General features: G+C 43.4%; 1 protein-coding gene across 1 annotated transcript in view; it reads left to right on the top strand.

Annotated features, from left to right (window-relative positions):
• The window catches only part of kcnt2b (potassium sodium-activated channel subfamily T member 2b), a gene marked incomplete at both ends in the record, with an annotated part of 81,360 nt that overhangs the window by 14,776 nt on the left and 53,594 nt on the right, over positions 1 to 12,990 (top strand). The gene's annotated exons all lie outside the window — the stretch shown is intronic.

Here is a 12,990-nt window from a genome sequence, read left to right on the forward strand (position 1 = left end):
TTGGCTCGTCAGAAATTTTCAGTAGCACCAAAGAGCCGACTTTAGGACGGTACCCACCCACCCGAACCTCAAATGGCGTCACATTGTAGGCTCTACAGAGCAGAACCGACTTTTATTCAGCTCTAAAATAGGAGTATGAATCACGCCTTAGCGGCCCAAGCACCTTGGCTGGTAATCCAGCATGTGTTGCAGGTTCGAGTCCCGATCCCGACAAACTTTGCTGTGTGTCTTCCCCCACCTCTCTCCCCGTTTCCTGTCTACCTACTGTGATCTATCAATAAAAGTTATTTTGGGGGTAACAAAATAACTTGACATGAAAAGAATTGAGATTCTACATTTTGTAGAATCTGCCTCAGGTCTTAATGGGCTAAAAAAACAAATCCTTTATTGAAGCATAAACACTGATGTGTTTGGTCTCACTCCAGACTTCATCAGGGCACAACAAAGTGTTTACCTTGATGTATAAGTAAGCTGGACAGTCATTGCTTTTTATTCTTACTCTAATTAGGAGTAATTGGGTGGCTTTGTGTGCGTTTGATAGAAGCCACAACAACAGAGCTGGGTGGAACGCAGCTGGATGATGATAAGACTGACGTCAGTGACATGTGTGACCCGACAATTGAATCATTACCCTGTGTCCTTCACTGTTAATTAAAAGGGAAAAAACACAGTCAACAAATGAGTAAGTAAGCAGTATTGGCAAGAAGGAGATATCGCCCTCTGCGGGGGGTCACCTTAAGACAGCTCTCATTAGCGCTCATTAGAGGAGAGGAGGAAGGGCCTTGTCCTGTCTGAGGAGGGTCGGCTGGAAGGTGAAGGTTACACTATTGACACACACGGCGCCTAGTCAAATTCACGCCCCCAAATGCCAGTGACAGCACTTCTGGTCCATTAGAACGGTGTACTGCAGCTGTCAATGCAATCCTATGAAAGGTATCATAGAACACAGTAATTTCACTGGTTGATTACTGAGGCTGTGTTTGACTTGTCCTTTTTAATGTCACATACCTGCCATCTCAATATACTATAATATACTCCATCAGTGTGTCAAAAGTGCTAGCATCGTAAATCTCAAGTTAAAGTGGCTGGCTGGCCGCATGGTATATACTTCACAGTCACATCCCTTGAAGTTTTCAATACCCAGATACATTTGTGATTTTGTTTAATAGGCTATTTATGTCTGGAAAAGTATCCAAACAGCATCTTGCAAGACTAATTATGAATACCAATCAGGAGAATTCACTAGGTAGTTGAAAATGCCAGGATATGTCAATCGATCCTCCATTTAGTTGGGTTATTTCCCCAACTACATTCAGCCAAATGTATTATACAACAACGGTAAAACACACCGTCGGAGCTCCGCGGTAGGTAGAACATACAGTATATACAGCATAAGCCTGTGAACATTTTCAAAATAGGCTATAGATACAGTAGATCACAAAGTCAGCCGGGATCGGGATGTATTATTAATTCCTCTCTTCAAAGTCGGCGCTCATAGCCTAGTAAAGACAGTGATGTCACTGAAATGTGACTACTTGTCTGTCTGCCGTCTCTCCTCTCCTCCACACATTCCCGCCCGTTACTAGCGGGATCGTGAGGCCTGTGCCAGTGTAATGTGCGAAAAAACACAGAAGAGACCACTTCCGCCCGACCCGGAAGTGATAGCCCTTCATATTTGAGCCACATCCTCATTCTAGGCTGTGTATCAACGCACAATGGATTAACTTTCTTAGTGCGATCAAAGATTAGGGTTTTATAAGGTCCCAAAGATCGCAGTTTGTCTCATTTTGAGGAGAAAAAGGACTATTAAGCGTGTGTGCGGCCGTGTGCGCGTCGGATCGGGATGTTGGTGTAAAATAATAATAATACAAATATATATACAGTATATATATATATAATCTTTAATTCTGCATTAATGCGTATTAATCAAATCTCGTAATTTTGTGAATGGCACCGTTGGATACCATAGCTATTCGCGAGATTATCTCGTTCTGGCACAGATTTGGTTAACATAATCGATAACCCATTCAAGTGTTCTTGCTTAATGTAAGTCGCTCTGGATTAAGAGCGTCTGCTAAATGCCTAAATTGTAAATTGTAAGTGGTAAATTTAATGTGAAACAAATTGCTCTATTTGCTCTATTGAGAAAACAAGATGTTGACAAAGACACTCTACTCCATACATTTGGAAACATATTCTTATTCAAACTATTTAAATAGTCTATAAACTACAGTTGAATTTCAATGGGCTTCTATGGCTGGCCTGCAGTACACTGTTTAACGGACCAGAAGTGGTGGCGCTGTCTCAATAAGTGTGTGTGATTTTGTAGGCGCCTCCTTCGGCCCTGGGGCGTATGCTCTCAAGTGAGGGCAAGCTTCTGCCAAATATTCTAAACTTCCCGCGATTCTGCCAAACCTCATATTCTTTGAGACACACATTGCGGAGTCAAACCAAGAATCACGTGACGTTGATCCCCTTCCCCTATTGGCTCATTCTAGGACATGACGTATGTCCTATAATGAGCTGAACAAGGCACAGGCCTGTATTCATTCATAGTGAAAATGATGAGGATGATATATACCGGTATGTATATATTAGGGAATAGAATTTGCTTCTGTTTTGGGGAATCAGTGTGCACAATTCTTATAGTGAATAAGAAAAAATGGTTTAATAATCAACATTATTATTCCTGTGGCGATGATAATGCATATAGGCTATATATGATATAGCACAGACTTCCAAGGGAAACCTGTACGTGTCTAACACCAGTGTGCTTCAGTGCAGTGTAAAGCACTGCTGTACAGCGTAGAGGAGACGTGACGTTACCTGCAGGCAGAGCCTGGGCTCACTCACTCACACTCTGAGAGTTTGATCAAATTAGAATTCGGTCTTTGCTCAGTCAGTGTCCCCATCCTCTGGCTAAAAGGGCAGCCTTGTAATGCATGGACATGGAAGACATGGATGGGCTTGTACGGTGGAAATGTACCGTAAGAGCCTAGTACTTTCAGGAGAACCAGCAAGCATTCTGACTGGAGCGAAGTGTGACAGGAAGAAAAGCCAGCATGAGCCTTTAGAGCTCAGGGCTCCTTTATCGTAAAAAACCCCACAAAGAAAACCAAAAGAAAGAAAGAAAGTACTGTAAATGTGCAGCAGGAGAACAAACAGATCCCTATTGATTCTCCATTGTTCTGTAAAGCACTTTGAGCTGCATTTCATGTCATGAAAGGTGCTATACAAAAGTTTTATTATTATAGCTCTTTCTACAGTTCTCATGCTTTGGGCCTTAACTAACAGCCTTATTTTCAAGATTTCAAGATTTTCACAACCTACAACAAAAAATCCAAACCGTGTGAAGTGAGGGGCGCTAATATATTAAAATATAACTTGTTGATTGTTGTTGTAATTAGTGCCCATCCATATATGGGCATAAAAGGGATACAGGCAGACAGCCAGATACAGAGATATCCATATATGGTGACAAAAGGGACACAGACAGACGGTTAAAACGGGTGCTGTGACAACAGATATAGCGTGGTATTGTATACGAGGGTGGGGTATGCATTCCCGAGTTCCATTGTTCCCAACTGGCATCGTTCCCAAGTAGGCCGGTGCCAGACGGGCATAGGTCTAGTGCCAACTAATTCATCCCAACACACATTTGTGTCACTGCTGTTGTATCCTACTGAGTCACCTGCCAGTGAGGACGCCCCAACGGAAGGAGGTACTCCCCCCACCCAACACTCCCTGCTGACTAGGCAGCCAGCCCGTAGGAATGCATGCAGTGACAAATAACACCCTCCGCGCCTGGGCCAGCATCATTATTCCGAAGGGCGAAGCCATGTTGTCGGACTAATGTGCCGTCGGAATTACGAGCGGATCCCGCATGCACCACGGTGGATTCAAACCCACAACCTCCGACGGTTCCTGCCGACCACCACGGTGGGCAGGGACTTTACCACTGCGACACCCGAGCGCAACCTCAGGGCTTGAATGATCCAGGCATGGTCAATAAAGAGCCCCATTAAGCCTATGGAGCTTGCTAGCAGAGCCATGAGACTGGCTTGGATTTGTCCGAGCCCTCCTGGGGTCAGGCAGAGTTGGATGCTGTGGATAGATAGGTGGAGCAGCATCAGCGTGGGGGGTAGGGAGGTGTTGTGGGGGAGTCACAGAGACACAGACACAGTTGTCCACTGATCGCAGGTCCCTTCGTCCCAAATAGTGTTAGCGTAATACAACACAGGAATTGTCGTGGCTCCGAGCAACAGCCCCAAGGAAGATTCTTCTCATATTACATCTATCGCGCGTTGTGCATGTCATCTCCCAGCCAGTCATTGTAGAACGTTTTTTCAAGTGGATTCAGATTTCATTTTTGATTTGATCAAATGTTAAATGTACATGCACATCAGATGCAATTATCAGGAGCAAGTTGCAACGTGAGGAGACAAAAGAGATAGAATGTCACCCGATGGATTTGAATAGAGCTGTGAAGGAGGTACATTTAACTCTGCACCAATTTGTAGCTGCCTTATGATTTCCTTTAGAGAGGAAGGAGGAGGTCAGGGGAATCTTCATTGAACAAAAGAAGATTTCTAATGGACCAGCAGTGAATGTGACTGACTCGCTATAGCAGTAAGAATAAGTGACCCTAAGTGAGAGGCAGAGGTTGATCAATTGAACGAAGAACGAAGGGAGACTGAATGGCTTTACGTTCAGGTGGTGGCGTGGGGTGGGGGGGTCAGATGATGTATTGCATGTCTTAATCCATGTGAACTGAGAGAATGTCCAGGAAATCTCTTTCAGTGACGGGCTATAGAGCACGCTTACTTAGTGTCAGTGTAAGATACACGGCAGCCGGTAAATTGATGGCTTTCATTTAGTTTGCATGTAGGGATTGCGGGGGTGCAAGAGCCGGGGAGAGCGTTGCGGGCCCTTGCCGATAGACACTGGCATCAGTCACTGGGAAGATTGGCAGAGTTTCCTCCGTACATTATTAACAACAACAGCACATGTACTGCACATACTGTAGGGCCAGAGAAAACGTTTAAGGCACTCAGTCATGAACCAGGATGTTCCGCCAGTGTTATCTGCTGCATGGAACTCAGATACACGGTCAGACTTGAAAAATAAACACTCTGATGTTTTCTAAGAGTGCTTTCTCTAATCTTTCTTCGTCTCTCTTCTGTCAGCACTCCTCTCTCTGTGTGCAACAGTTGTGTGCAGTATCTGGGTCAGGGACATGCTGCTGTCTTTTCCATGGCTTGAATTGAAGTGCAGTATGTGTGCAATTTCTTTGACCCTGCTGTCGCCCCATAAAATTCTCCTGTTCCCATTTTGCTGGCCGTATGTTTGCTATTGTCATTTTTCTGTTAACTGTTCTGTTACTGTACCTGTATCTGTACTGTGCCTATCCTCTTCCAGAGGATCATGTTCAGCAATTATTTCAAAACTTGGTGAATTAAGACTACAGTAAATCTCAAAACGACCAACATAAACGTTTCCCTTGTATCATGGAATGTAAACGATCTGCTTACGAAGAAGAATGGTTCTTCTTATGCACAGTATATAAGCTTTTGCGCATATTTGTAAATTTGCTTTTCATTGCAATTACATTCATTATTTTAACAGTGAGTGTACATCCCGGTATGTGTTATTGACTGAAGTCTGAACACCTGGACTCACTGTTGTGAGTCCAGGTGTCAAGTCTTAACATCTGTGGGAAAAGAAAACTAGACGTCTGGAAGATGGATTGCTGAGGTGGAGTGCAATTAATTTAGGGGGTCCTCAACATGAAACAGTCTGGGAACCTCTGCCTTAAATAGAAGCTATATTGTGTCTTTTGCCTGTAATATGCTGTATAATGCAGAGTTAGGGTTGGGAGGATGAGCCAGTGCTGCGCAGTGCAGAGTAGGTATAGGGTCTCTTCCTCTGTGTCATTTGTTGGCCGGTGCTGTGTCATTATGGAGTGCAGACACATGGCTGGAAACAGCATGGGAACAAGATACTTCTTTCTGTCTCTCTCTGTGTGTGTGTGTGTGTGTGTGTGTGTGTGTGTGTGTGTGTGTGTGTGCGCGTGTGTGTGTGTGTGTGTGTGTGTGTGTGTGTGTGTGTGTGTGTGTGTGTGTGTGTGTGTGTGATCCTCCCACGCAGATCTCTATGTCTGTCTGAATGTCTGTAACATCTCTCTCAGTCTCTCTTTCATAACTTGAACCTGTAAATGCAAATACAGCAATGCAAATACTAGCCACTCAACCCCCCAGTAGCCCTTCAGTTCAGTTCCACATGGCTCACCGAAGGACTCTGTAATGCCCTTTCTTTCTTTCTGTTTCTAGTAGTTAAAAAAAAAGAAAAGGCTCTAGAGACAGGTTTGTTTAACCTCTTCTGTGATTATCAAATGCTTCAGATGTTTTCCGAGCTGGAAAAGCATACGCACTGTGAATATAATAGGTTTGAGAGAGAGAGGGAGGGAAAGGGAGGGAGAGAGAGATGGAGAGGGGGGGAGATAGAGAGAGAAAGAGGGAGGGAGGGAGAGAGAAAGAGGGCCTCTCGTCACTCTGTCTCCCAGGACTACACACAATAGCAGGTTATTCTTCCACCTGTCAATGTTAAACCCCCATGTGTGCCACTTATCCAGCCTTGGACCACTGCATGGCGCACAAATGGAATCTCTATCGATACTCTATCTTCTCCAGCTGTTTGTTTCGAATGGCTGCTTCGGTTCCGTTTCCGTTTGTTTCACACGGTTCCACATTTAAAAGATTCAAAGCAGTGTCCTTAATTAATTGTACATTTCGCCGTCGGCTTTAAGGGAAGCGCCGCGGGGCTGCTTCGGCTTAGTCGCATTGCCGCCTAGAGACGCCATCGTTGATCACCATCTTGTATTCTGTTTTGACATCATGCTCTTTATGAGCTTTTAATGTGCCTTTGCCTCACATTACCCTCCCCCTAGATTAGCCCCTGACTCGAATCTATCTACAGCTCAGCTCTTTATTGGGCTTTTATATAGCCTTCTAGCTCTCAGCATTTGTTGTAGTCAGTCAAGTGGAAATGTCCCCACACGGAGAAATGCATGTAAGGAGAAATGTAGTACTCTCTTAGACGAATGCCCTTCCACTAGGAGGGATTCATGACTTCTTCTATGGGAGTTTGACAGGATGTTTAGACAACTGTGACCAACGGATATACATGCCATGCCATGCCATGCGAGAGTACCAACAGCCGTTACTCCCTTCAATGATCTCTTCAATATGGAAGGACATAACATACATAGGCTACATCAATACAACAATCCATAAACAAAAGGCATAATACATTTCCCATAAAATCCATGAGCATATACATCACAAAACTATACAATATTTAATCCATCTTATCAAAATGCAATATAGATTTATAGAAATAAATAACCCTCAGACAATACATACAACAATAAGGCCAATTACCAATATCCCTCATACAAGATTGACCAACAATAAAAGTATCACCTTTTTTCCCCTTCCAGCTTGGTGCTAAAGTGGCTTGTGCAAAACAGTCTGTTCCAGGGCTCGTTTGACCATCCGTCCGTCCTTCCATTGCGGTCTGACCGTCCGTCCTTCCCTTCCTAAAACAAACTTATCCATGAATGCCATAGCCGTTCCTCTCTTGTGGCAATATCTGTTCCTCTACCATGAGGTGGGCAAGTAACAGTTTTATAATCTAATGCCTCCTTCTAGCCCCAAACTGGGTGTCAGCACCACAGGTGATCTTGATCTGAGTAATCAGTACCAGTTTGTGCAGGAAACAGTCAAAATAAGGCCTGAGACCTGACATTTGGACAGGAAGCTACTCAAAAATAAAAGCCTTAGGGACAACACTTTATGATAATTGGAATCCCCCCCATGTGGGTTCATTACACCTAACACCTAAAAATTGTTATGATTTTGTACATATTAAATCTCTTTTATCAATTATTTTGGTTTTAAACCTGCATACCTTTTGAAATCATTATACCCTAACACCACGCAAAATTCAAAAACTAGTCATCAAAAGCCAAATCTGGATTATGGATATATATGCAGGCCAACAAAACGTACACCTGTCTTGCGCTGATTTGAATGAAAACAACGGCGTGCAATTATACTTTATACGGATCAACAGTGTTGACCTCAACGAGGTGAAAGCAAACTAGCAAAGCTCAAATCAAATTAATATAAGAAGGTTTAAAGCAACCATGACAACTCTCCTCTGTATCCCATTCCCCACACGTGGATAAAGAAGAGAGAAAAGTACTGTAGGAGCTGTTTATAATGCATTGAGTGTCGCGCCTTAATATTCCATTCAGCCAAGACCGGTACATGCATCTGCTTCTGCTAAAAATGATGATTGTGTGTATAAAACACATGATCCGTTTGGTTCATTTTAAATGCACACTGAGGAGACGAGAAGAGACTTTTTTTTATCTCTCACCCTCTACTGCAGCGCGCAGCCTGCAGGGGGGCTCTCTCTCTGTCTGTCTGTGTCTCTCTCTCTCGTGCTTTAATCATAAATGGTAATTGGATAATAATAATTTGAAAGAAATCTAAAAACAAATAATAATAATAAATTCCTTGCTACCCATACTTCCCGCAAAAAAATTAAATAAAAAAATATTATAAAATAAATTCCCTACCGACTCAGCCCAAAAAGGACAGCCAACCGGAGACCAAACAATTAGTTTGTTAGTCCTAAGGTCAATAGAGCGCCGCAGTCCCTCCCCCTTTCAGAAAAACGAGTGGCCCAGGAAATGAAAACCCAATGCATTCTCCCATCGGCACTTCTAATATAATTTATTTAAAGACGGTTACGCCGCGGACAAAGCCAACTCGGATCGTGACAAATCATGACAATGAACACAATGTTTTGGGCCGATCAAATAATTTATAAGACGAAAAACAAAACAAATAGTGTTGTCTCCTGACTTTCTTTTCTTCTTTCTAATGATCTAGTGGGCCACTCGTTTTTCTGAAAGGGGGAGGGCCTGCGGCGCTCTATAGTGTCAGTTTGCTTGCCTCTAGTTTCGGGTGCCTGGAGATACTTGTCCATGGTTGGGTTTAAAAGTGAACATGGATGAGATGTAGATGAGAAGCAGGATGAAAGAATTCAAAAGAAGTTTGGGCAAGAGATGGTGCCAGTGCCTGCTGGCTTTGGCTGTCACAGGGCAAATTGTTTGGGGAGTAATGGCAGCACTTAACACCTGTGTGAACAGAAAGTTGCCTCGCGGAGTTGCGGGATACCTTCATGTCATGTTAAAAGTATTTATGCCTGGCAATTTTACCGGAGCTACTTTAGTAGTCAAAATGGGGTTGGGTTGTGGAAGGCCCGGACTTAATGATGCACGATGCTAGTTCATGTCATCATTTTGAGCATGTTGGTTTCTCCAATCAGTGTTGCAGGTCTAGAGCAGTACGTGGTTCCCATCTTCCCAAACGTTTTAGCTGAGTACAAAAAAAGAAAATAGACGTTTGCCCGGCACCCAAGCTAGTGAAATTAGCACCACATAGGCCTATATATATATATATATATATATATAGTTTTTAATTTATGAAATTTAATTTTTTGTTTTATTGATATTTACTCAAGACTTGTCCACGACCCGAACATGGGTCCCGACCAGGGGGGCAGTCAGACAGATTTTTTGTGAAGCCACTAAGGAAATGAAAGTTCATATAATGGCCTGTTGTGGCGCTATCATTGGGCTCAAAAAAACCCATAGCCCCATAGAAGTCCATGTACATATTTGGGCCCAACTTCACCTAGACTGTATATTACCATAATAAACATGGTCATGAATACTTTTCGCTTCCAGTCACTAGTTTAAAGTCTCATTTCTAATGTCATAATATTCTTTTTGGAAAATGATGGCCCCATTTATAAAAAAAATGACCATAAAGTCGCGCATGTTCTGAGGGGCGTGGCTACCGTTACAGTTCATGAACGGGATCCCCCACCCACTCGAGTCAAAATAAAAACCAACGAAGAAGAAGGGGGGAAGTCCCGCCTCATTGTCTGGGCCAGCCAATGGCCAAACTGGGCTCAAACGGATCTTGAAAGATGGCGACTTACAGTGCAAGGGATTTCAGGCTTCATTTTACATTCATGTTAGACCCGGGGAACGCTTTGTCCATATTTTTTACAGTCTATGGTCCCGACCCACTGATTTTAGGAGCCAATAGTCTACTATAGAGAGCCTTGCTTTTGACACGAAGCTGTGAAGAAGCAGCAGTCACTTTGTAAGTCGACACATTTATAATAATAATAATAATAATAATAATAATTCACATTTATATTTATGTCCATTACATCATGGCAGATCTGATGCTGTGAGACACATTTATAACATGTCCATTACCACCATGGCAGATCTGATGCTGTGAGCCATTAGCATTTTCCACCAGCACCTCCCACACCACACTGCCTTCATTTCCTCACCATCAAGCCTGCTTTACACTTCCTTGTACAACGGCGAGAACAGCCGATCTATGAGCTCACACAACGCATGATATATCAAATATGTGATGCCTTGTGAGCTTGTAGAGAGGCATCAGGGTATTCCATCCAGTATCTATTCAAAAGACTCTTAAATCAAAATTTGCTGTCAAAATCAACACTAATGTGTTGTGAGCTTTTAGATCAGCTATTAGTCATCAGGGCATGCCATCCATTCCTGACGGCCCCTTCCATCAGCTACAGTAATTTTCTAATCAGAAAGTGCAATTACACACCGTGGTGGTCTATGGGGATCAGCGCATGATAATACATCTACTCTGGTATCTGGCCTCTGTTTTCCATCACTGGTGCCAAACAGTCAGGGCGAAGGCAGCTGTCAACAAGTTGGAGAGAGCAGGGGACTGTCGCTTGTGAATGATCACTGAACACATATCACATGTGTGTGTTATCACACTCGATTGCTTGTGCGTGTGTGTGTGTGCGTGCGTTTGTGTGAGAGTGTGTGTGGAAGAGAGAGAACGGATTTCTGTCACCATAGCAACAAGGAAGAAACTTGTGTGTCCCCCCCCCTCCCCAGAGTGGTGTGTGTGTGTGTGTGTGTGTGTGTGTGTGTGTGTGTGTGTGTGTGTGTGTGTGTGTGTTGGGGGGGGGTGGGTTTGTGACTGGACCATGTGAGAATGAGATGCTTAGTTACTGTCATGGTGGGAGTCCTCGGAAGACCCCCTTCTGAGCCAGGAGAATCTAAACAGCCATCTGTTTTTGACATCCACGTGCGTGCGTGTGTGTGTGCATGCGTGCATGTGTGTGTTTAGAGAAGTTTGTTGGCCCACTCGCAGTGGGCCTTCTATATCCTATAATAGTTTTCTTAAAAAACTATAATCACTGGTTCTCAAACTTTTTCATGTCAGACCTCCCACATTGGGCCACCAACCTCCATCTCAAAATATTTGTTCCGGGGAGTCAGGGAGCCCCAGAAGCAAAGATTTGAGGTGAAAATGTTTGCTTAAAAGATTTGCATAGCCATTAGCCAACGTATAAAACATGGTTAAAGTTGTTACACTTTACAGTTGCACAAATTCATCCCAATATAGAAATCATCTAAGCATATCTTGTTGTTTAGCAGAAATGGAAATAAAAATAAATAAATGTAAAGATATTTTAACATATATTTCCGTGAATGGAAAATGCAGTTTCCTTACTCGGTTTTCAGGAGGTGTAGTTCCAGACTCTATATAGCATTCAGGAGGTGTAGTTCCAGACTCTATATAGCATTCAGGAGGTGTAGTTCCAGACTCTATATACTATATAGCATTCAGGAGGTGTAGTTCCAGACTCTATATAGCATTCAGGAGGTGTAGTTCCAGACTCTATATACTGTAGCATTCGGAGATTGTGGAATAGTTGTCTGGCTTCGCGAGACTATAGCCTAGTCCACACCAAAGAAAGATTTGCTACACGACAAAACCGTTTTAAAGGGGAATTGAAACCCCTGGACTCATTTTGTAGTTTGCTTTAGGGCAGGTTATAAACTGTAACATTAAAAACATGGCAGGAAAGAAAGCAATGCAACTGCAGCTAATCAAATGAATAATCAAGTGATGTCGGCACGCTCGATGTCTCAGTCAGTCACTGCTCTATAATATCTATCTATCTATCTATCTATGCTATGCTCAGACCCAGCCAGCCAGCCAGCAAGCCACACACATAGTGCTCAGACCCAGCCAGCCAGCAAGCCACACACATAGTGCTCAGACCCAGCCAGCCAGCAAGCCACACACATAGTGCACAGACCCAGCCAGCCACACACATAGCTCCGTAAGGGAGTGGTTGCACCACTCAAAAAATCTTCAAAGGACAATGTCACTATGACAGAAAGAGAAGATGGGTCTGGCCACATTCATTCACCCAATAATCTCAGTGGAAATTGGGGAATATGTTGTGAAATAAAAAGTCAGAAAACTGGAATGTGGGAAAATGCCTTATTTAAAGTCGTCTCTCTGACCACCGAGCATGGTGGTCTGTGCCACCCGTAATGTGTGTATGAACTATGAATGGTGTAATAATTCCTATAATAACCCAAATTCAGATGTGTATTTTGTTCTTGTGCATACAGTGTGTGTGTGTGTGTGTGTGTGTGTGTGTGTGTGTGTGTCACACAATGATGACCAAAGATAGGAAAAGGAGAAAGAGCAGTAATTATGGACTCTCATGTTGAGATGAACATCAGAGGGAAGTAATTTGTTGGTCTATATTTAATCAGCGGAGATAACGAGACTGACTGCAGCTGTCTGGGGCCGTGGGGCTGCCAGACAAACAGGAGAGCACCATTTCCTCCAAAAAGCCATTAGTCTTTAATACCATAGCCCCTAGTACAAACCGTCCCATTTACTAACTTAGCAGTGTTCAAATAATCATTATCACCTTCTTTGTGTCCAGTAATCTTTGGTATATTCCCCCCCTTTGGCTGCTTGCTGCTGCCTTGGCAGCAACACGTTCCATTTCCATTTCCCAGGCCCTCTTCTCTCCTTG

The sequence above is a fragment of the Protomyctophum bolini genome (genome assembly GCF_963924005.1).
Source record: "Protomyctophum bolini genome assembly, chromosome: 11".
NCBI classification, from domain to species: domain Eukaryota; kingdom Metazoa; phylum Chordata; class Actinopteri; order Myctophiformes; family Myctophidae; genus Protomyctophum; species Protomyctophum bolini.